Below are 25,170 nucleotides of genomic sequence, written 5' to 3'. Positions count from 1 at the left end.
CCCCAGCACACCCTGTTCACCTTCCTGCTTTATTCCTCACCTTCAGCTCATCTCTATAATGTACTTATTTATCTTGTTTACTGCCCACCTCCTCCACCAGAATATCAGCTCTGTGAGGCAGGGATGGTCATGTGTTTTGTTCAGAGCTGTATATCATGATGCCTGGATCATCATGCTCAATAAAGGGGCTCAATAAAGGTTGTTGAATAAGTGAACAACACTCAGCCTTGCTTCACTGGCCGGCTCCTTCCTGTGCGGCCTCAGCTCCTCTCTCAGTTCCTCTCCCAGGCCTCGCCCACAGGTGCTCCCCTCAGGCTGTGAGGTTTGCTCCGTCCTCCTGGCTCCACCCCTCCCTATGCCCAGGATTAGCAGGAAGCCACAGTGGCCTTGGGAAGAGCATGGGCGTCTGGGTGCCCTAGACCTCACCCAGGCCACTGACCCTGGTGCCCACTGGGCCTGCCTGACCTGGTGCCGGCCTTGTGCCCACTGCCCCAGCAGTGCCTCCCTCTTCCTCCCCTCCCTCCTCCCTGACACGGCAGGTGGACAGAGCCTGTGCAGCCCTAGCTGCATTGCCTCAGGGGGCAGCTTTCCAGCTTCGGGTGACCTGCCACCATCTCACTCACCTCTGAGCTCATGGCACAGTGGACAGCTACCAGCCTGGCTCACGGCAACCTCCAGCTCCTGGGCTCAAGAGATTCCCCCTGCCTCAGCCTCCCAGGTAGTTGGGGCTATAGGTGTGCACCACCACACCTGGCTAATATTTAAAATTTATTTATTCATTTATTTATTTTTTTGAGACGGAGTTTCGCTTTCGTTGCCCAGGCTGGAGTGCAATGGTGCGATCTCGGCTCACTGCAACTTCCGCCTCCTGGGTTCAAGTGATTATCCTGCCTCAACCTCCCTAGTAGCTGAGATTACAGGCACCTGCCGCCACACCTGCTAATTTTTGTATTTTCAGTACAGACAGGGTTTTACCACATTGGTCAGGCTAGTCTCAAACTCCTGACCTCAAGTGATCTGCCCACCTCAGCCTCCCAAAGTGGTGTAAAAAATTATTTTAGAGACGGAGTCTCGCTATGTTGCCCAGGCAGGTCTCAAACTCCCGGGCACAAGGGATCCTTCCACTTCAGCCTACCAAAGTGCTGAGATTACAGGATTGAGTCACTGCACCCGGCTTACCATTTTCAAGCATGTTGACATTCAGGATTGGGCCTGAGCCCCTGAAACCAGCATGCAGGTAGCCAGGGCAGGATTGCAATGCCCAGTTTACAGAGGTGGGCCCAGAACTCACAGAATGAGGCTCATACATCTCATACCTGAGGCTTGGACCCAGAGCTAGTCTCAGAAGGTCCTGGAGCCCCTTGGGCTGGGACACAGTCCCTGCTGGGATCAGGGACCCGATGCCACCCTCTGGTGAGAGAAGCAGCCCAGTTTCTCCCTGCCCATCTCTGAAGATCCTTGCGGTTTATTCACCAGTTCATTCAATTCTCATTTTCCCAGAGACAGTACATGTCACAGAAGATTCAAACATACTCCTGAACAGGAAACTTTTCTGGGACTCAGTTTCTTTACCTGTAGAAGGGGCTTAATGATAGCATGTATTATTGTTAGTACTTATTATTAGTAATACAATATAAGAGGTCATTGTGAAGAGTCACTGAGGTATGGTATATAACATGTTCTGCACAGTGTCTGGTACACAGGAAACATTTATTATATTCATTAAATAGTAGCGATTTTTATTCTGGGTCTAGGCATAGAGATGCAGCTGGGTGAGAGACAGATAGATTCCCTTGCTCTGGAAGCCCTGTGTCCCCTGGGGAAGCCACAACCAGAATGTCAGCGTGCAGCGTGCAGGCCCGCCCAAGGAGAAGCCTAGCAGGGGGGCAGCTAAGTCAGCCAACGGGGCCACAAAGGTGCAAAGGCCTCCTAAAAGAAGGGACCACTAAGACCGGATGCATGCTTAGGAGCAGTCCCGGCAAGGAAGGAGGGATGGTGTCTGGCCCAAAGGCACGGCAGGTGCTAACGTGGGTCTGCTGGGGCAAGCAGAGGCAGACAGAGGCCAGCTTCAAGAGGCCTGTGCAAGCCCCTCTGGAAAGCTGGGACTTCTGGGGGCACTGGGGACATGGCACTGCTGAGCTCAGAGAACAAGAGGGTAGATAGAGAAGGAAGAGGGGCTGTAGAGAGAGGTGATGGCAGAGGGAAGAGAGGGGCATGGAGAGGGGCCAGATGAGTGGGGTGCCCTCAGGCACTGGATCAGAAAGTCTGGCTGTGGGCTGGGCACGGTGGCTCATGCCTATAATCCCAGCACTTTGTGAGGCTGAGGCAGGTGGATTGCTTGAGGTCAGGAGTTCAAGACCAGCCTGACCAACATAGTGAAACCCCGTCTCCACTAAAAATACAAAAAAATTAGCCGGCCATGGTGGTGGGCGCCTGTAATCCCAGCTACTTGGGAGGCTGAGGCAAGAGAATCACTTGAACCTGAGAGGTGGAGGTTTCAGTGAGCTGAGATCGTGCCACTGCACTCCAGCCTGGGTGACAGAGTGAGACTCTGTCAAAAAAAAAAGAAAAAAGAAAGTCTGGGTGTGTTTACCATCCAGCAAAGGGAGGTAAAGTGATAGGGAGAGGGGTCCTCTTTTCCAACTCAAATGGAGATGCCATACGGGCTAGCTCTGGTGCTGCAGGCAGGACCCCTGTGAGCACTCCCTCTGGACCCAAGCCCTGTTCTGGGAAGGAGTTGCCCGGCTTCCCGATAGCAGTCCTCCAAGCTCTGAGCACTCTTGGGCTGGTGAGCCAGTACGGGATGAGGAGGGGATCCCCTGGTGGTCCTCCCAGAATCCTCTCCTCCAAGAGCCAGGACTGTCTGTCATCTACTGTGTGAACTACAAAACTCTCTTCCCCAGTCTGGGTCTCAGTTTCCTCATCTGTCAGGTGGACCCATTTCTTTTCTCCCCTCAGGTCCTGGTGTTGGCACACATTTAGTCTGGGGTGCTCCGCTGGCCAGCACCAGGGACTCCCTGCCACCTGGATCCTTTACTCCTCCCACACCAGGAAGGCCTGTGACCCACGAGTGCAGGGAAGACATGTGAAGGGCCAGAACCTAGTTGCTGGACCGAGCAGCCTCCTGCAGACATTCTGGTCTACACCGACCTGGCTCAGCCGGAGTCAGGCCCTCTTTAGAGCTGGCAAGAGGCCCAAGCTTAGCGCCTGTTCCAGAGGGGGTAGCCCATTACCTTCCCACATCTGACAGGTCTCCTTCCGCTCCAAGGGGCAGCGAGGGGTTGGAGTGTCTCTTGCTGCGTCGTTCCTGGCCTCATCCCCACAGCTGTGGCTGCACTCTCACCGCTGCCCTGAGCTTTTGTGGATGCTGAATTCATATGACATCTCAGAGGGAGGGCTCCTGGGTGGGCAGACAGATGGGAAGAGGAGATGCTCCAAGGCCTTCCTCCCTGACTCTGCTCTCCCAAGATTCTCCTCTGCCCTCATGTGCGGGGCCTGAGCAAGCAGGACAGGCTCCCTGATTGAACTGGTGGTCTCATCTCAGGCAGGATCTAGGTGTATGATGTGGCCTCAGGTCTGAGCTGATAGAGGACAGTCTGGTATAACACAGAGGCTCCTGTGGGACCTCAAGCAGGCTCTGGGGAAGTCAGTGACCAACGAGTCCTGAGCAGGAGGGAGCTAGAGCTAGTGACCCTAGCAGATCTCATGAATGCTCAGAGTTGGGCCCGGCACAGTGGCTCACACCTGTAATTGCAGCATTTTGGGAAGCTGAGGCAGGCAGATCACTTGAGGTCAGGGGTTCGAGACCAGCCTGACCAACATGGTGAAAAGTACATAGCAAAATACATAGCAAAAAATACAAAAATACAAAAAATTAGCCAGGCGTGGTGGCGTGCCTCTATAGTCCCAGCTACTTGGGAGGCTGAGGCAGGAGAATGGCTTGAACCTGGGAGGCAGAGGTTGCAGTGAGCCGAGATTGGGCCACTACACTCCAACCTGGATGACAGAATGAGACTAGATGTCATACAACTTAGCATGCCAATGCTTAAAGGCTTAAGGAGAGGAGAGGAGGAGGTGAGTGAGACTATGTGACTATGTCTCAAAACAAACAAACAACAACAACAACAACAAAACACAGGTGACAGTTGAGCCGACCCAGGCTGAATCCTTGCTCTTCTGCCTTCTAGCCATGTGACCTTGGACAAGTCATTGGACTTCTCTGTGTTTCAGTTCCCTGTGCAAAGTAAAAGGCAACAGTAACACCTATTCTAAAGGGTTGATATCATGGAATAGATATAAAGTACCTGGCACAGGTCCTAACACTGACTAGTTACTCAATTAATCGTAACTATGATTATTTGTATTCCCATGGACAAGTGGCTACATGGTACTTCACTGCTCTGAGCTATGTGACCTTGGGCAAGTTGCATACCCTCTCTGGGCCCATCTGTAAAATGAGGGACTTCAGTAGAGGAAGCCCAAGACCTCCCTTTGATGTAAGCTTTGTGATCTGTGGGCATTCTGGGTTGATAAGGGGAGACTGCTCACTACATTGTTTATATGAGCTTCAAGTCCTGGGCCCTTGGAGAGGACTGGAGGTAGAAGAAGGAGGAAGAGGGAGGGAAGAAGGAGGGGAGAGAGGGCCCGAGGAAGAAGAGGATGTGAAGCAGGAGGAAGGAAAGAAAGAAGGGGAGGAGGACTGGAGGGGAAAGCAGAGGAAAGGGAGAGGAAAAAGGGGTAGGGAGGAAGAGAAGAAGAAAGAGGAAGAGGAGAAAGGGGAGGAGGAAGAGAGAGGAAGGGAGAGGAAGGAAAATAGAAAAGAGAAAAGGAGGAAGTACAGGAGAAGGGGGTGGAAGGGATGGAGGAGAAGAGTGAAGCAAGGAAGAGGCATAAGAAGGAAGTGTCAGCAGGGCTGGTTCGGTCACTGCAGAGAAGTCCAGAAACGAGCTTGCTCCCAAGGACACCAGAAGGACCTGGGCTTGTTGGAGGCTAGAGCAGGGCTGGTTCTCTCTGGAGGGCTGATGTCCTGAGCCTGGCCCCTGGGGCTAGGAATGCCCTTCTGGATTCCAGGAAAGGACCTCTGGACCTTGAGTCACTGCCTCGTCAAACCCAGAAGAAAACAGGTTGGGTGAAAGCCATCAGCCACTAGGTGGGCCAGGATTTCCTCCAGGAGTGCTCCCGGGGCATATGGATAAGCCCAGGAGCGCCATCCTCAGTCCCTCTTTGGGGGTGAGAGGTGGGCAGAGAGGTAAGGGATGAAACCAGGGTGAAGGGCTTTTCTGGCCCTTTCCTAGACAGGCCAGAGCCTTTAGACTGAGCAGAGGGGGCCACACCCAGGGGATCGGCCGAGGCTGGATTCCCAGAGAGCCCCGGTACCTGGGCAGGCCAGGCAAGGCAGCCAGCCCTGGAGCAGCCTCTGCAGCCTCGGCCATGTAGCTCATCCCTCTGGCATTCCCTGCCCCGTTTCCTGAAGGGAAAGCACAGACTTAAGTGTCAAAGATCCACTACCTTGAATTCCACTGTGAGACCTCGGGAAAGTCACTTGACTCCTTTCAGCCTTGGTTGTCTATAAGAAGGGGTAGTACTAGTACTAGAAGGACTAAGCGCAGTGATGGCGGCCCAGGGCTTAGCATGCCAATGCTTAAAGGCATAAGGAGAGGAGAGGGGGAGGTCAAGATGCCTTTCCTTCTCCCTCTTCCCTCCTTCACTCTGTCCCTCCTCTGGCGTAGGTGCTGTGTGCTCACAGCAGGCACGAGGACCCTGCAGGCATGCCTTCCAGTCCATTCCCAGGCTGTACCCCACTTTCCAGCTGCCTCTTGGGGTGGCCCACACTCAATCCACCACCCCAGGCTGCCTGCATGTCAGCAAATCCTCCAAAAATACTTTGCAGCAGGTGAATGGAGCACACAGCGTCTTCCTGGGTCCTCCTTCGTCACCCCAGTGGTAAGCCTGGGAACCCTTTGCCCATGTGTGTCCAGGACGGGCAATGGAGGAGCTGTAAGTCCGTGGCCTCTGTGAATGGCTGGGCCCCCTGGGGGACGGGGGAGCTGGGATAGGCTAGATGAATAGATCTTGGGCCCGGAAGTAGAAGGTCTGGGTCCCTGGCTGCCTAGGAGGGGGCAGGAGGCTGCCTTCTTGAGGAGCCTGGGAAACCCTCTCCCAGGCAGGCCACAGGCAGGGGTGGGAAGTCAGGGCCCGCGGGGGCTTTGTGCCCTGCACAATTGCAGCCGCTCTTCTGGATAAAGGGACGGACAAAGGGGCCTTCGGAAGTGGCCACGCTGCTCAGCCCCGGGGAGGCCCCAGGAAGCCGGCTCTCACTGGCCACCCACACAGGCATCCTCCCCACACCCCCCACCACCCACCAGGGGGGCCAGCTGAGCCCCAGCCACCCACAGCCTGGGCAGCTGCATTGGGAGTCAAGGAAAGTTCTTTTGCCCAAGGGGCCTGGAAAGGACCAGAAGAGCCCCAAGGAGGGTTGAGTTCGGCATGGGGGGATGCTGCTTTCTTACTTCCCACGACAGCAGCAGGAACGGGCGACGGAGGAGGGTGGGCTTAAGAATGGCCTTCAGGCCTCTGATGAACCATGGGCTGCTTTCAAGTCTTCCCCCATGAGGAGCCACTGGTTTGCAGACAGAATGCTGCTCCTGCAGGCTTTGAAACAGCTCCTCTTCCGAACTATCCTCACATCACAGGACCCATTTCCTTAGCCAGCTGGTTTGTCAGATATGAATCTCACCCTATAGGCACAGTACTCCAGCAAGCACCCCCAAAGCACCCCAACTCAGAATTCAACAAGACTGGGCTCTGCAGTTGTGGCTGTGTGACCTCAGCAAGCTTCACAACCCCACCGATCCAAGGTTTCTGCATCTCTCATACAAGTTAGAGCTACTGCTTGTAGGATGGGAAGTGCATTAAACGAGATGCCTGGGATCAAGCCCCTGACATTCATGACGATCTGGTCTCTAAACAGTAGTTATGTTCCTTAGGCCCAGCGTGAATGTGGAATGGTCATTAATTGCACGTTAGCTGTATTCAGAAGCAGTGTTGGGCTAAGGTTTCCAGCAATCTTAGTAAACAGAGTATGTTGAGGGTAAAGAGATGGGGGTGGTAAACACTCCTGCTACAGCATCCACCTGCCTTTTAATTTTGAAATGACTTTAGATTTGCAGAAACGTTGCAGATGGTACAGTGAGATTCCCCTAACATTAACCTCTTATATCGCCATGGTACATTTGCCATAACAGAAATTAACATTGTTATAACACCATGAACTAAACTCCATACTTATTTGGATTTCACCAGTTTTTCCAGGAATGTGCTTTGTTCTGGGATCCAGTCCAGGGCACCGCATTGCGTTCAGTCACCTGCGTGTCATGGATGAAAGAGCAGAAGGCCCCCTCTTCACCAGCTTTGCTCACTCCCGGAAGGCAAGGCACGTTTCCTGGAGTGGGGAAACGACCCACACAAGCCTCCTGTCCTGCTGAGTCTCCCCATCAGGAAGTGGGTTTCCTAAGCTCATCAGTGCATTTAGGAGATCCCTTCCCAGAGCTCTAGACTAATGAAGGAATTCTGTGACTTCTTGCTAGCACGGAAATCTGAGGGAAGAACGTCAGAGCAGAAGCGGACCACACAGATGGGAACTGGGACACCCAAAGCATCTGAGAGGCCCTGTGTCCCTGCTGCTTGGTACACACATACACACACACACACACACACACAGAGCCCCAAATCAGACCTTCCTGTAGCTCAGAGAGTGGTTCAGAATCCAGAACTCTTTTCCCCAACTCCAAGCACTTGAATGAGAATGAGAATGAGAATTAGTCCCAGCCCATCCCCCAAGCCCACACCTGCCACTCCTCCCACAGAGCTGGTTGTGGTGCCTGGATGTGGGCACTTCTGGTTCCCAGTTCACCCTGGCAGCAAGAGTCAGCCAGGCTCCCAGGAGCAGTGGAGGGAAGGCCCCCTTGGCGTGGGTGAAGACAGGACAATGCCCACTTTTTCAGGCAGTTGGCAGAGCCTGCCAGGCCCTGGGTGTCTGAATGCCCATTGGAGCCAGACACTGGACTCTGTTTCCCAGGCAGCCCCATGCCAGCACCTGCCCCCACCCAGAGAGAAGGAGCCTTTCTTTCCTGCTGGCCAAGGCCAAGCCTCCCAAAAGAGCATCAGCGGCAAGAGGGGCTGACCTTTGTTCAGGAAACTGGGGTTTCCTGGCCACCCGCACCCTACCTTCACGTGGGAAGCTCGGAGCTGGAAAGGGAAGTGTGTGTAAGGGCCTCCGTTCCCCTCTGTGACTCTGCCCTGCTCCCTCCAGACCCTGAAGCTGCAGGACTGCCAGCCGGCCTTGGCAGGGCCCCTCCCTGCCCCCACCCCACCCCACCTATTCATCAAGGGCTCTGAATGCTAAAGACCTTCACAAGGCTCATCCTGTTGGCCTTGAAAGGGACTCACATTAAAGACTGCTGCAGGGTGTGTTTGGAGGGAGGGAGGGAGGGAGGAAGGGATTCCAATTGGAGTGACTGTGCCCACTTGGAAGGTTGCCGAATTGAGACCCACAGAGGTGCCTGATGATGAGCCCAGGCTCCCCAGCTAGGGGAGGAACATGGATTGTGTCTCCAGACACCAGTTCAGGATTTGAGTTGCATGTGGCTTCCAGGCCATTTGCTCTAATGACTCACACCACTAGTTCTGTGTAAGGACGTGGATCAAGGTATCCTCAAGGGGCCTTGGATACTGCTGGGGTTATTTGCTATCCAATCCTGACAGTTCCATTTGGGGCCCGTGGATGAGCAAGTGCAGGGCCAGCTGGGATTTCTGGAAGGCCTGGGACTCACCCAGAAGACAGCCTCGGAGACATTTTGGTGTCGCTGTCCAGAAAGCCAGGCTGTGGGGCACCCTCTTCCATCAGGCCAGCTCTGGGAGATCCCTAAGCCTGAGAACTGAGGGCAGCAACACCCCAACACCCCTCCCTGACAGCCCCATCCACTCACCCCTAGGCCAGAGAGAGGGAGCAGGGGTGGATCTTGTGCCCGTCACACACACCGCTGACACGTACAGAAATATACGCACAGAGACACTAGACCCCCTCACCAATAGATGCAGGGAGACACAAAGATGAACACACACACACAAGCACACAGCAGACAATGGCTGTTGGCTCTTTATCACGGGCACTGTGACGTGTGCCTGGCCCTGATCATCTCATTTACTCCTCACACAACACACAAATATACACAAAATGGGACCTAAGCAGAGAGACCAAGACACACATATTGGAAACCCAAAGACAAATACCTCACAGACTCAGACACACAAAAAGGACAACCAAACCATGGACCCACAAAGATAAACACACCAGTGGTGTCCCAAGGGCCAGGAGGTAGGACAGAGTCAGCCAGGAGCAGGCAAGTACTTTGTCTGTAGAGAATTTAAAAGCCATCATGCTTTTGATTATCAACTTGCACTGCAATTCCTTAACTGTGTCCATAAAACAATGCTCCATTCCCCTCCCCAAATTATTCTGTTAATTCTAACCTGTTTTATTCCAATTTTTTTATTGGGGTAAAGTATGCATAACATAAAATTTGCCATTTAACTGCTTTTTCATTGTGATGTTTTAATGATTTTTAAGTGTGCAATTCGTTGGCATTAAGTTCACGATGTTGTGTGACCATCACCATGATCCAGGACTTCTTCATCATCCTAAACAGAAATTCTGTACCTATTAAACAATAACTCTCCATCCCCCATCTCCCAGTTCCTGGTAACCTCTATTCTACTTTCTGTTTCTGTGAATTTGCCTTTTCTAGGTACCTCCCATGAGTAGAATCACACGTGTCTTTTTGCGTCTTAAACTGTTTATTTTATTTTTATTAGTTATTTACTTATTTTTGAGATGGAATTTTGCTCTTGTCGCCCAGGCTGGAGTGCAGTGATCTCGGCTAGCTGCAACTTCTGCCTCCCAAGTTCAAGCAATTCTCCTGCCTCAGCCTCCCGAATAGCTGGGATTACATATGTAGGTTTCAAATATGCACATTTATATTACTTATCCTTTAGTTAACCTTGTGTTCTACATGAAAGTTAATTCCAAGAACTCCTGGCTCCGCAGTTGGCCCCTAGACAGGTTTCGATGGTTGGAATCTACCAAGTCACTTCAGGTGCAGGCTGTGTCTCCAGGCCCTAGCTCAGTGATAGTGAAGTTGTAGAACAGAACTTGAATTGCTTAATTTTATTTGTGACTAAAATTTAAAACCGTGAATCAGAGAGCAAGCTGTGAAGCTGCAATAGTTTTTGTTTGGAAAATGCAAACTTTACATTATATAGGAAATATTTTATTGAATTTGAACAATATGTTTAAAATTGAAGTCTCTTCTTTGCAGATTGTTAGTATTTTAGTCTTATTTAATTCTAATGTAATGTTATTCATTACTGGGACAAATCAATACGTAAGTATATTTCCCCCCTTTGTTTAAATAATGTAATTTAAAAGTATTTGCCCATTTTTTCCCTTTTTAACTATAATGACTATTTCTTATTTTATTTATTTTTGAAATGGCATGAGTTTATATAGGAAATTCAATAAAAGAAAATTTTGGCTGCCTGCCATTTATTGTTATTCATTTCATGATTACTACTGCCAGTAATTTTGTCTTATAGAAGAGGGGTGGTGTTAAAAATCTGCTCAGGGTATATGCTAGGTACCCCCTCAGACAGGTGTGCGTGCACACACACACACACACACACACGCACGTGCACCCTCTGCTAAGTGCCCAGGTCCGCTGATCACGAGTGGGTGGGTCTCTCCAGCCAATAGCAGTCCCGGTGGTGGGAGGGTGGGTCCCAGATTGGGCGCCGGCGGACAAGGTGGGGTCGGGAATGGACGGCAGGAAGGAATAGAAGAGGATTCAGGCCCCAGGGAAGGTCCTGAGCCACAAAGACCGCCTCTGCCTTTTGCCCCGTCTCTGCTGCACTTCCGAAATCTACCACGAGGTGTCGCTGTGGCAAAGCGATCCCCGCCTCCGGACGATTCCGAACCCTCTGGGCGACGTTTGCTGAGCGCCCTCGGTGCCAGGCACCGTGACTGGCCCTGGGGAGTCTGGACAAATGAGGTACAGCCTCTGTCCCTGAGCACCGCACAGCGTGGCGGGGGGCTCACAAGGAGATCTAGGTGTGCACAGCCTGGCGGCGAGCGAGGACGTGGAAGGGCGCTCAGAAGCGGCTGGGTCACGGAGGGCCTTTGGTCCCAGCCGGAAAAGCTCAGGCTTTCCCACGGGGCGAGCAAAGGTCTGAGCGGACGTGTGCTCAGAAAGGCGCTCTGTGTGCTATTATTTGTGTTTAAAAAACGAAGGAAGGGTGCAAAATAAAGACTATACATTGTGAGTGTTCATAGGATATATCTGGAAGATATTTTAAAATGGGGGACATTTGTGTCCTCAGGAAATGAGATTCGTGGCTGGGCACCGGGATGGGGAAACTTTCGCTCCGTGTATTTTGTTCATTTTGAGCCATGGGAATGAATCACCTTTCTGAAAAATACATGAAATAAAAACTATTAAATTAAAATTTGTAAAGTCTTTATCATAAAAACAAGTCAGTTAAGATCATTTCAACTGTGTTGTGTAAGATGAGCTGGAGAGACAGAGGTGGAGGGAGGGAGACCTTCAGAACTGGGCATTGGTCCTGGGGAGGAGTTGGAGGAGACCTGGCCTGGTGGGGAGGTGGGGTGTGAGCACAGCGCTGGGCTCTCCAGCAGTGATGACAGGCACAGGGCTTGGCTTATGGATTTTTCTGGGGCAACAAAAATATAAGGGCATGAAAAACAGAAGTATTGCTCCCAGATTTTTAAAAGGAAACTACAAAATCCAAATGAACAAATGTTTAATTAGATGTCTACAGAATGGAACTCATGCCAACCAGCCAATTGTCACATAATTCACAGAGCAGAATGTGAGTGCATTTTGATAGGTTTGACATGTTGCAGGCAGGGAAGCCCAGTGGGGGATCCCCAGGACCTGCCTCCATTCTATACTTCCAGGGCTGAAGCCAGGCAACAGGGAGGCTCAGAAGTTACATCCCATAACAGGAGCAAGTTTCTGAGGCTTGGATACTCCTAGATATCCTTACGCCAAAGCCCCCTCCTGCCCTAAGTGAGGCGTCTGAGCAGGCCAGGTTGAGGACAGCCCCCAGCAGCAGGGCTCTTTCAAGGGTGTGTGTGTGGAGCAACAGTGGTGGGATAGCATCAGTGAGTGGAAACTGCACCACAATGGTCAAGCCCACTCCCTGGACAGAAAAGGAAGCTGAGCCCAGAGCAGGGCAGGGACTGCCCCAAGGCCACACAGCCAGTTAGTTGGTGCACTGAGATTCATCCTGTCAACTCTGGCTTCCAGATCTTGGTGGCCTCCACTGGATCACATCGATGTCCTGAACACCCCACTCCCGAAGCCAAGAGAGGAGCTTCAGGGACCTCTTGGCCTTCCTCAGACAGCACTGCCAGCTATTCATGACTCCAGAGGGTTATTTGGTGGGATTTAGGAGAAAGTCCACATCCCAGGCCTTGCAAATTGCTGTGCCTCCTGGGGAGAGGAGTGGAGGGGAAGGCTTGTCCAGGCTGCTGGACATTTGCCAAGTCTCAGGGCACAAGCCTGTGAGCTGGCCTTCCTGTGTCACAATTCCCTCACCACAGCAGGCCTCCATCACCAGCTCACCCCACCCCACAATCCTGGTGCATGCAAAGGCATCTGGATTCCCAGTCTTGATTACATAAAAACTTGAAACTTCCATGAAGCAAAAAATGCCTCATATGAAGGTAAATGAAAAGTGACTAATGGAAGAAGATGTCTACAACATAAGTAAAAGAGGAATGATATCTATAATATGTAAAGAGTTCTTATAAGTTAATAATAAAAAAAACATGAGTAACCCAACAGGAGGCAAGGGTCCAATGAGGTAATAGCAGGAAAGGAGCTTTGCAGGAAGAGCTGGATATGTTTGAGGGTGAGTGTCCTGGGAAAAGTTGAGAGAAGGAAGCTTATTCTCTCCTGGTAGGCACAGAACCAGAACTGAACCATCTCTGCCTATTCTTTCTTTCTGACTGAGAGGCATGAATATTCCCTATGCCAGTCAGCTCAATGGAAAACACACATACATACACACGCACATATATACACACACACACATACACCCCTAAGCAAACGTCCTCCTTGGAGCCCCTCTGTGAGTCTTCTAAGATGTTTCAGTCCCACAGAGGGACTCTAGGAGTGAACCATGAATCCTGTGAGTAACAGGTGAGCTTGAGGCCTGGCGTGGACACTTGGCAACCTCCCTACCTCCACTCCCTCTTTCTCCTTCCTAATAGAATCCCAGGCAGCCACCCTATCGCAGGCCCAGCAAAGGATTCATGATTGGACCAGACCACAGGTTTTCGAGAGGAGCAGCTGCATCCCACAGGGTGTTTAAATTTTTGTGGAACATAATTGGTAATGATGGGGGCACTGTGGACATTTGGTGAGCAGGGATCGAGGTTAGAATTCCTGACAGTTGCACATAGCAAAACTTTGGCCTGAGCCCCACATGACTTTCAAATGTTCCACTGGACAGAAATGTAGGTGAAAAATCTGAGCCTAGAATCTAATCTCATGTGACATATTAATAGAAAGGTTTTTTTGCAAGACTTTCATATATATTGAAAGCATACTGCAGCAAACTGCCACTGTGCACAGTGAGGAGTTGTGCTTTGAGGAGGCCTGTGCTTTGTTTCATTGATATCTTCCCAAGAGTTACCACCTCAACACTGTTACCAGTGGTGCTTTGGTCACCAAAACAACCCACCTGTATTTGCCTGTATCTGTTGCTACCGCATTCATGGAGCTTTTAGGTGCAGGTGAAAGCATCTGATTGTTTCATTAGGTTTTCTAGAATACTTTTGCCTGAGAATGTATCTTGAAATATATTTTATTAATTATGCATTTCCTTTTGTTTTTCTTTTAGGGTTAGGGCACTGCATTGCTATTTTTGCAATTACATGTGTAAGTAGGTACTACTTCTACAGATTTCATCAGGATAGTAATATTTGTCATGAGAAGGGAACCCTGAGCCTAATGGGATCGAGAATGGCTGGTCTGAGCCAGACGGCAGATGGAAATCCCCTGGGGATGACTATGGGTTCGTGGATTGGGTGGAGCAATTTTTGGCATCTTCACTCTTCGGCATGAACAAGGAGGCAACCACATGGGCCTGATGGCTATTGGCAGCCATCTTGTGTTCATGAGGGAAATGTTCCTGAGAATAAAGCCAATGTGGAGAACGGAGATGGGGGACCTGGATCTTTGGTGATGTCACCGAGCCCTGATGCTACGGCATCCAAGGATACCCTGCCTCTGCATCTCCAGCCCTGTGAGGTAAATGTTCTTACAAGGAAAACAGTGGCAACCAACTGTTAGGTACAATGGCATGAATGGTTTGGGTTAAATGGCACTACTACCTCGGTTTCCCTCAGAAAAAGGGATCTTGGTGAGCATAGATACAGCTTCCTCTTACAGTGATGCCAACATGGCCATTCATGTTTCTGACCCTTTAAAGGCCACCTTTAAAGACCAGACCTCAGAGGAGATGGTAGCAGCTTCAGTCTTCTTCCTGCTACAGGCTTCTCTCCACCTCTGAGAAATGTTTATGGGGCTCAAAGTGGGTGGGGCAGAAAGGCTATGAATCTAGGTCTCCATAAGAGCTTCAGGCTGAGTATCCACTGTGTAAACCAAGAGTGGACCCAAGCCACAGAAAAGCCAGCCTGGCAGAATCCCGGCCTGTTGTGCACATCTGGAAGACATGCGGGAACTACCCAGTCCAGCTCCCTGTGTATCAGTCAGGGTAGGCTATGTTATGGTGACAGCAACCCCCCAAATCTCAATGACTTAAAGCAACTATGTTTCATTCCCACTCCTGTTTACATGCCCATTGAAGATGGGCAAGAAGCCTCTGCTCATCCAAGTCACTCTGGGATGCAGGCTGCAGGGAGTTCCATATTGACCCATATTCTCACCATTCCTGGGAGCAGAAGGAGAGCACAGCAAACCCCAAACTTACTGTCCCTTAAGGCTTCTTCTGAAAAATGTCACATATCTCTTCCCCACGTTTCACTGGCCAAAACAAGTCACATGGCCATACCTGCCTTCACCAGAGATAGGGTGCATACTCCTCCTGGCAGAAGGGCCAGTAAAGGGGAAGACACTGCATATGAGGACAGTGTACAGCCTCCTACACTTGATTTGTTGTCATCTATGTGGTCACCCTGATTCTACCTGAGCTCCCAGAGGACCTTTCCATGACAGCAGGTCTGACTGTGCTGGCCCCCATGTGAGGGCGTTCAGGGGACCTCATCCCTGACTAGAGGAAATGCAAACCTTCAGCATAGCCATCAAAACCATTCATGAGGCCAGGCGCGGGGACTTATGCCTGTAATCCTAACATTTTGGGAGGCCAAGGCAGCCAGATCACTTGAGGTCACAGGTTTGATACTAGCCTGGCCAACATGGAAAAACCCCATCTCTACTAAAAATACAAAAAATTAGCCAGGCATGGTGGTGCACGCCTGTAATCCCAGCTACTTGGGAGCCTGAGGCAAGAGAATTGCTTGAACCCGGGAGGCAGAGGTTGCAGTGAGCCAAGATCGTCCCACTACACTCCAGCCTGGGTGATACAGCAAGACTCTGTCTCAAAAAACAAACAAATAAACAAACAAAGAACAACCACGGTCTAGCCTCTATTTACTTCTTCAACTCCTCCCTCTTTATTTGCTACTTACTCATTCAGCCCTAAACATTTACCAAGGGCTTCTGTGTGCTGACCACTGTGCCAAACGCTGAGCGTGAAAGGATGTACATTCCTGTGAGCCCCTTAAAAGCCTGGACCACCTCCTGTTCATATCCAAAGACTCCCAGCGGCAGCAGCCTGCCATGTGTTAAAAAAGAATGAGACAGCTCTGTACATCCTGTTATGGGACCGACCCTAAAATAGAATGTGAAGTTTAAAAAAGCAAGATGCAAGCCAGCCACAGTGGCTTGCATCTGTAATCCCAGCTACTCCAGAGGCTGAGGTAGGAGGATTGCTGGAGGCCAGGAGTTCAAGACCAGCCTGGGCAACATAGCAAGACCTCACCCCCTACCCCCTTAAAAGATTTTTTTTTTAAATTAGCCAGATGTAGTGGCATGCACCCATAGTCCCAGCTACTCAGGAGGCTGAAACAAAAAGATCCCTTGAGCCCAGGAGTTTGAGACCAACTTAAAAACAAAAGCCGGGGACAAGATGCACAACAGGGTGAATAGTGTGCTAACTTTGTTGCACAATGTGCTTGGACACATGTGGAATATCTCTGGACAGATACAAAATAAACTGATTTTAATGACTGCATCTGAGGTGGGGAACACACCCCAAGGGACTGGGGGACCTACCTAAGAAACTTACCTTTCTTGTCTACCCTTTGTTTAGTTTGAATATTTTACAATGTGCTTTAAAAAAAAAAAAAAAGTCAGGGCCTGGTGCAGTGGCTCACACCTGTAATGCCAGCACTTTAGGAGGCCAAAGCAGGTGGATTGCTTGAGGCCAGGAGTTGGAGACAAGCCTAGACAACACAGCAAAACCCCATCTCCACTAAAAATACAAAAATTACCTGAGCGCGGTGGTGTGTGCCTGTAGTCCCAGCTACTTGGGAGGCTGAGATAGGAGGATCACTTGAACCTGGGAGGCAGAGGTTGCAGTGAGCCGAGATCGCACCACTGCACTCCAGTCTGGGCAACAGAGCGAGACTCTGTCTCGAAAAAAAAAAAAAAAAAGAAAAGAAAAGAGAGAAAAATGTTGTAATATATGCTATTTTAACTTGGTTTTATTTTACACTCTCCTGATAAAGATCCAAACAGTAGACAAGAATATAAATGAAAAAGTACATGTGTTCCATCCCCAACCCCCTTCCCCCTGCCCCAAACCCAGCTCCTGGTTGCCCGTGCTCAGCTTCTTGTCACACAGGAAATGTGTACAGTCATTCCATCTTAGGGGTGCACTGCAGGGGATATTCTCTTTTTATGCTTTTGTGAAATTTTTAATTTTTCTCAATAAGTGTATTGTTATGGAAATAAGAAAAAAATACATACTTTTCAAAGTGCTCTGAATTAAGACAGGGCTTGAGCCTCCTGCCTTCCTCCTCCCTTCAACTTGGGAGAAACAGGCCTGACACTACACCCAACCCCACTGCCGTCCACACTGTCCCTGCCACCTCACTTTGGGAAGTGACTGGGCGGCAGAAGCAACCTTTCTAATTCCAGAAAAGGCCTCCAGTTCCATGTTGAATAAAATTCAACATGAGTCCCTTCCTCACCTCCTCCTCTGACCTCATCACCTCAACCCTCCCCTCCCTCTCCAAGCCTCTGCCAACCAGGCCTCCTTTCAGATGCCAGAGTAGTACCACAGAGAAGAAACCTGTTGCCCTGTTGATTTTTCAGAGGGACTCAACCCAGGAATTCTCCTCTGTCTTGTTCTTCAACAGGAAGTCTCTAGAAATGGATCTGAAATACAGCAAAGGAAGAAAGGGAAGCAACTTGAAAAATCCCTCTTTTACGTGGATGTCAGGTTAAAAACGACTGGCCTTGTTAAAACCGCACCTTAATGAGGCTCCTTCCCAGCCTAATTGTCACCATGGCAATGACCCCTGGTGGCCATCTTTAATTAACTCAGTCAGAGTCACCAAATGAGCTCCTCCAGCAAATTGCTCGCTAGCCCAGACAGTCACGCGGCCCCTCCTCTGTCCTCTGTCCTCTCTCTTCTGGCACGGGTGATGGGACAGAAAATTCTCAGCTCTGGTTTTCCTCTCTACCTGCTTGTTCTCCCTGGCATGGCCAGGGAGGGACTCAGACGCTGGTAATAATAATAAAGTAATAACAACACTAGTGTTATGCTAAGCACTTTTTCTGTATTATCTCATTTAATCATCACAGTAATCCTAGGAGGGATGCACTATGATTATCCTTTTTTTTGTTTTCTGATGAGAAAACTGAGGCACAGAGAGACTCAGTCAGTCAGTGGCAGAGCTGGGATTTAAACCCAGAGCATCTGGCTCCAGAGTCACTATGGTAGTCCCTCTGCTGGAGATGAAGCTCACAGGGTCTCCTGCTTCTTCTGCAGCATAATAAAGACCTGGAATTACTTCCATACCCACTACTTTCCAGCTGTATGACCTTGGGCTACTTACTTCACAAGTCTGAGCCTGGTTCCTCATCTGGAACAGGGAGGGTCATTCACGTGGGCTGAGGGCAGGTCAGGGGCATGAAGAGCCTCATCAGTTCTATTCAATAATGACCCCACATCTCCACCAGAACCTTCCTGTTGTATTCACCCTGGTGTGGCTTTAGAAGCAAGATGGCATGGCAGTTAAGAGATAATAAATGAGGCCAAATGTAGTGGCTCATGCCTGTAATCCCAGTACTTCGGGAGGCCAAGGCAGGTGGATTGTTTGAGCCCAGGAGTTCCAGACCAGCCTGGGCAACATGGTAAGACCCCATCTCTACTATATATATATATAAAAAATATATATAATATATATGTTATATGTGTAATATATAAATATATAATATATGTAATATATAACATATTATATATTACATATATAATATATTACATATAACATATAATATATGCAATATATGCAATATATGCAATATATAATATATGTAATATGTAATACATTATATATTATATATGTAATATATATTATATATTATATATGTGATATATACCATATATGTGATATATACTATATATTATATATGTGATATATACTATATATTATATATGTGATGTATACTATATATTATATATGTGATATATACTATATTTTATATATATGTAATGTGTTTTTTATATATATATATTAGCTGGGCATGGTGGTGCGTGCTTGTAGTCTCAGCTACTCAGGAGGCTGAGGTGGGAGAATCACCTAAGCCTGCAATGAACCGTGACCACACCACTATACTCCAGCCTGGGTGACAGAGCAAGGACCCTGTCTCAAAAAAAGACAGAGAGATAATAAATGTCATCATCCATGTGAAGTTCTGAGCATAGCATCTGCCCACAGTAATGTTTAGTGAATATTAGCTGTTATTATTTTTACTAAGTGGATATAAACAATCCCTGCTGTCCAGATGTGGAGATGCCCCCCAGAAAGAACTCCTCCAGAAGACAGCTAACAGGAATGCCAGGAAAAGAAAGTAGTACAGCTGGCCCAATTGCTGCCAGTTTTAGAATACACAGGCAATAGGCTCGCACACCTGTGGGAGAATACACTGGTATCATGTTACAGCTGTGGACCAAACACGGTAGGCACTTGTGCTGGCCTTGCCCACTGAACATACCTACATCAACCTAATCAGGCTAGATCAGGAGGCCCAGGTGCTCACCACTGAGTCACATTCCATCCAGAAAGAAGAAAGATAATGGGTGCTTCCCCTTCCTCCAGGAACACCCCCTGGAAGGTACACAAGATATTTTTGCTTATATTCAATTGACCAGGACTTAGTCACATGTCCACATCCAGATCCAAGAGAGTTTGGAAATGCAGTCCTCATCTTGGGCAGCCATGGGAAAGGGAGATGATCCTCAGGCTTTGCCACAAACCTTCAGGTCCTTCTCTATGCCACCCCAGAGTTATATGTCTTAATTGCAACTTCTGATCACATTGAACTGCTTCATGGCTCCCCCATCACTTTCAGCATGAGCTCCAAGTTTGTGAGCATGAATTATAAGGCTCTGCAGGATAGAGCCCCCACTCCTTTCCCACTCACCCTTCATTACAGCCATACCAAGCCACTGGGCATGTTTTGAATCACACAGGCTTCCATGACTATATACCCTTGCCTATGCTGGGAATGCCATTTTATCTCTTCTCTATTTAGTTAGAACACCACTTCCTCTGTAGAGCCTTTCCAGGGACAGGGAGAAAGAGGTGGCCAGGATGGACAGAAAAGGATGAGCACTCAGACCAGGGCTGGGGAAGGAGGAGGCATTCTTCTGTTCAGAGCTAAAGAAATACCTGAGCGGTGGATGTGCCAGACTTACTTGTACCAGAGGAGGCAAACTGGGGCTAATCAGGGCTTTTGAGACAGGAAAGGATCTTGGATTCCAATTTGTTCTTGTACCTCCATTTGACAAATGAGGAAACTGGGACCCAGACACAGGCAGTAACTTGCCCAAGGCACACTGCAGCAGAGTTCCCTATCAGTGCTCACATCACACTTTTGTTGCTAGGCTGTAACCCACGTATAAATGTTTTATGGGACCATGGGCAGTCCTAAGTGTATTGCACAGAGAGGTGTGGCTTGTGCAGGGGATGGATCAGCAGGGGTCGCTCAGAGGCCTCACTCTCTCAGCAGCTCCCTTGGCAGTCCCAGGACACCCCAACCTCCCCAACAACTCTCCCAACCCCCTCAGCCCACTCCCTACAAAGCCACTGGGCCTGGGAGTTGCACCTGGCCCGGACCTACAGTTCCCCCATGACATCAGGAGTGGGTGCGGTGCAGCCTCTGAGGGGCCACCAAGACAGAGAAGGAGCCCATGACAATCCATCTCCTGTGCTTGACCTGCTTCCCTTCTGTGGCCCCAGGACACCTGAGAGTGCGAGATTCGTCCTTGTCTCTGCCCTTGGTGCATGAGACTGGGGGCATCATGCTCCCCCGCTAGACGGCAAACTGGCGACCATTGCTCCAAAGGCGGGCACGAAGCGAGAAAGGCTGCCTCTGCCTCTCAGGGTGGTGTGAGGACCACAGAGGTCCTCACTGGCTGTCGGGGAGCATGGCACTCTCACTGAGCCAGGGTTTCTGAGAGGAAAGCGGGCTACCATCTGCATAACCGACCAGTCAAGCAGAGCCAGACTGAGTTTGGGGGTATTATCTTCCTTAACTTGAAAAATAAGGTGAGAAGAGGTTTCTAGGGTGTTCCCGAGGCCAGGCCAGGCAAGGGAGGCCAGGCCAGGCCACATGTCTGGGCATGTGGCCTGCACTTATGCAGCCCAAGCCTGCTCTGATGGGACCCTTCACTGAACTAGCTCATGTGCCCTCGTGCTCCCTGTGCAGGTCACATGTCGTCTTGGTCAAGACAAGGGGCTATGAAGTTCTGATCCCAGAAGGGTAAATGTTAAACCATTTCACCAGGAGGTATTTTGAGCTGAAATGAAGCAGAAAACAAAAACTCTCCTAAACATGTGTACCCTGAGTGTCTTACTATGGCCCAGATCGGTTCTAAACTGAACTTCTGAAGCATGTGGAAGAATGAGGACCTGGTCTGTCAACAAGTCACTTACCTGGCTGAAACTGTTTAGTGCTTCACCACCTCTTGGGGTTCCTTCCCTGTGGCCTCCCCAGTAGTTCCCAGATAATTTTTTTCTTCCTCAGCCTGCCTGGGTACCATTTCCTCATACTCTGTCTTGGTCCTCCCTCTAATATTCCCTCCCTACTTCCACTTCTCAGAAAGGACCTCTGTGAGGCGATATCGAAAGGTCAATTGTCAATCCTCATCTTTCTTGGCCTGGCAGCATATTGGATACTTTTGACCTCTCCTTTGTTCTTAAGACACCTCCACTGCACCCAACCCACAGCCTCAAGGACATCACTTTTCTTGTTTTCTTCTTCAAAGACCCTCCCTCCCAGTCTCCTTTACCGATTGTCTTCAATTTCTTCCTCTAAAATCAAAGTACTCCAGTGTTCAGCCCCTGGAACACTTTTCTTCTTTGTACTTTTACTCTCTAGTGATCTCATCTGCATGGTTTTAGATAAGACCAATAAGCTGACCTCTCCCCGGTTAATATCTCCAGCCAGGACCTCTCCTCTGAATGCCAAGTTTATATGTCCAGTTGCCTACTAGACTATCCCCCTTGGCTATCTAGTAGATCTCTCAAACTTAACATGTCCAGAAACAGCCTCAGATCCCCATCCCCAAAACTCTGCTCCTCCTTCAGCCTTTCCCAGTTCAGGAAATAGAAACTCAATCCTTCCAGGCGCTCAACCTCAAACCCCCAGGGTCATCCTTGACTCCACTATTTCTCTCCTACACACCCCTCTAATGTCTCAGCAAATGTAAGCAGTTCTATCTTCAAAACATATCAGAATTAAGCCAGTTCTAACCCATCACTGCCATCCTGATAGGCGATTAATGTCGAAGAAGCAGACAGGGGCTAGATCATTGAGGGGGAGGGGTCTCTTAGCGCTCTAGCAAGAATGTTTAAGTTTTATTCTGAATGATATGGAAAACCATATGAGTACTTTACATAGGATCAGATTTGCCTCTTGAAAAGACCACTCTGGGTAATGAGTGGAGAATGAATTGAGGAGGCAAGATGAGAAGTGGTGAATCCAGTTAGGTGGCTATTAAGGTTTTGGGGAATGATGATGGCGTGGACTACTTCCCTTCCAGGCAGAATCTCTCATCTGAGATGGGAGGAGCCCGTCTCAGAGGCGGAAAGGCTGACCCAGGATGTGCCTGAACAAGTGAGCCTCTGTCGGTGACCCCAACGGAGGCAGCCCGAATTTCAGCACCACTGGGAGGACAGCTCCCATCTCGCCTCAGAGCCAGAGAATCCAGAGCCTCTGCACTGAGGCGAGTCCTGCAGAGTCTTGGGGTCCAGCGCCCTCTCAGAGGCTGGCGGCTAGAAGAAAAAGGCAAATGCCCTTTCTCTGAAAACTTGTGTTTGCTACCCTTCACAACGGAGATAACGATGCCGCCACACCACCAAGTCAGACCCTTATGGATTTTAGGGGTCACCAGTGGAAGGGGAGACCCAAAGTAAACCCTCTGGAAATAGCGTCTGTCACAGACACCAGAGTTTATTTCCCCGACTTTGGAAAATTTAAAAAGATGCCAGATGTGCAGTAGGTTGGGGGAAGGGGCGTTTCTGCACAGCTCCTGGCAGCCTGCACTGCCCTGTTGTGTCTCTGCTAACAAAGCTCCGAAGAACTAAGTTGCTTCTCTGAGAGCTGGACAGTTTAATCAGTCCAGACCCAGTGCAGATTTTCTCCCTCCAATGGCAGAGTTTCTCTAGGATGGGGTAGTGAGAGGCCCGCCCTCTACTCCTGGCCCTCCTAGCTCTGTCCTCTCTAACTGAATCTAGTTTCCCCTGATCACTTTTGAACTGGATTGATTTTTTAATCTGGAGCTCATCAGGATTCCTCTTCCAGGAGTTGGGGGATGCCACTTGGCGTCTGCGCCTGGGGAAGCCTCACTGTGCCAATTCTGGCTCCTAAAGGTGCTGTCAGGAGGGTCAGGGAAGATGGGAAGCGTTTCAGCTTTCTTGCTGAGAAATGACCTTTGGGTTTCAGAACCCCAAAGAGGAGCTTTCTCTCAGCTTCCCTATGAGAGGGGAAAGGGAGCAGCAAAGACTCTGACCTTGACCTTAGGGATACCCCAGACCACAGTGGGAGCTCACCCTGTCATGGCCATCTACTCCACAGTGCTAAACCCACCATTTCTGCCATTGCCCAGGTCCACATGGGCACCCTGTGCCCACCTAGCCTCCCTGCACTAGGTGGGGGCTTGATCCTTAGGCAAGCTTTGTCCTGGAAATATCCCTTAAATGGGCCAGGCTCCAACTTCAGAACCACCCTGCTCTAAGGGATATCATAAGGCAGATACAGAAGTCGGGGGTGGGGGGGGATGCCAGGACTAGGTTTTTGGTGTGAAGGCAAGGACAGACCAGACCTAGAATCAAATCCCGTCCCCTTCTCTTTTTGCTCCCTCATTATGTGACCTGGGGTAAGTCACTTTTCACTTTACTGCTCGTGGCCTTAGATTCTGCCCCTGTGAAATGGGGGGAAGTAGCTCCTCCCAAGGAGCTGCTGTCAGAAGTCACCGAAACAAAAGTAAACCTCTGGTCAAGGCCCCATAATTGGCCCTCTGTTGATAAAATATGAATGCCCTTCCTGGAAAAGGGATACCTGAGGAGACTTCAGAGAATTAAGGCAGACTTCCCCCTCCCCCAACCAGCCCATATCCTGTATCTTTCTAGGCCCCTGCAACCTCCAATGGGGACTAGGCAAATATACTGCCACCCAAAAAGTGAGGGCCCGAAGGTGACCTGTGCTGACCAGGTTCCCACTTCAGTTCCTCAGACCAAGATCCCAGGTGAAGGAGACCTCTGCTCTCAGCCAGAATTATCCTGTGTGCCTCTCCTCCTTCCTGGGGTCCCAGCATTCCATTTTAGGAACTTTAAAAGGGGCCTGAGAAACAACAGGAGGCTTCCAGCTGGCTGCCCCAGGAACAAGGGCATCCACTCCCTTTCATCAAGACTTCCACTACCCCATCCGTAAAACTGGGAGAAAGACTCCTCAGATGAGAATTAAAAGACAAAAAACCCAGCAAGGCATTCAACACTCGGTCTTGACAGGCGTCCACAGAGGTTTACAGTCTCCCTAAAGACGCTTGCTCGCACTCCACTGAGGGGCTGGTGTTTTGGTTCCCAAGGGTTTAAGAGGCTAAAAGATCTGGCCGAGTTCACACAGCTGGAAATATGGAGCTCGACGACTCCAACCCAACTTCTCTAGGAGCAGAGCTTCTGGGAGGGCAGAAGCCAAGCTCCTGAGCCTGCCGGGCCAAACGCCGCGGGGCCAGGAGTGAGCAGGGCCGGCGGGACCGCCAGCTCCCTCACTAGATCCGCTGGTTCAGCCACTGTTCCTGGACCACTTGGGCCAGCAGGGAATCTAGCGCATGCGCCCCCGGCCCCACCCTCTTCAGATCTCGCTCTCACCTACAGGGCCAAACCCGCCTGCTCTGGGGCAAAGGGAAAACCGTCTCCAATCTTTGGCTCCTCAATATCTTTCTGATTCTGGCATCTTTTGAGCCGAGGTGCAACTCCTTCTTCTAATTAGCTGCAATGATGAACTGTCGGGAGCTCTGATATTTGAAAATATCTATGAAAACTACCCCATATATACATAGATGCATGCATACATAAACACATACCAGGGCCCCCAGATTTGCTGTCCCTCCACCTGCCGACCCGCCACCGCAGAGTAGTGGACGAGAAAACCTGGCGCTGCCGGAAGCAGAATGAGGAATGTCCTGTTCAAGGCCAGATCCCACGTGGCACCCCTGCCCCATGCCAAGGTGCAGTCTCTGGGCTTTACCTCTTCCCGGTCTAGCCGCAGGGAC

General features: G+C 49.9%; 1 long non-coding RNA gene across 4 annotated transcripts in view; it reads right to left on the bottom strand.

Moving 5' to 3' along the window:
- Window positions 1-11,370: 11,370 nt before the first annotated feature.
- LOC129050194 (uncharacterized) overlaps window positions 11,371-25,170 on the bottom strand; it is a 30,538-nt gene continuing 16,738 nt past the window's right edge. The window contains exons 3-6 of one of the 4 annotated variants that reach the window (XR_008513754.1): window positions 18,230-18,383; window positions 17,461-17,546; window positions 16,658-16,795; window positions 11,371-11,522 (exon numbers count right to left, since the gene is read on the bottom strand). This is a non-coding gene — a long non-coding RNA (uncharacterized LOC129050194). Of the gene's footprint in view, window positions 11,523-16,657; window positions 16,796-17,416; window positions 17,547-18,229; window positions 18,384-25,170 lie in introns of all 4 variants that reach the window. The other 3 variants (XR_008513756.1, XR_008513753.1, XR_008513752.1) reach the window with 3 other exon arrangements.

This window comes from Pongo abelii, chromosome 16 (assembly GCF_028885655.2).
Source record: "Pongo abelii isolate AG06213 chromosome 16, NHGRI_mPonAbe1-v2.0_pri, whole genome shotgun sequence".
In the NCBI taxonomy this organism is placed as follows: domain Eukaryota; kingdom Metazoa; phylum Chordata; class Mammalia; order Primates; family Hominidae; genus Pongo; species Pongo abelii.
The sequence above is the reverse complement of the archived record's forward strand: the minus strand, read 5'-3'. Positions and strand labels throughout refer to the sequence as shown.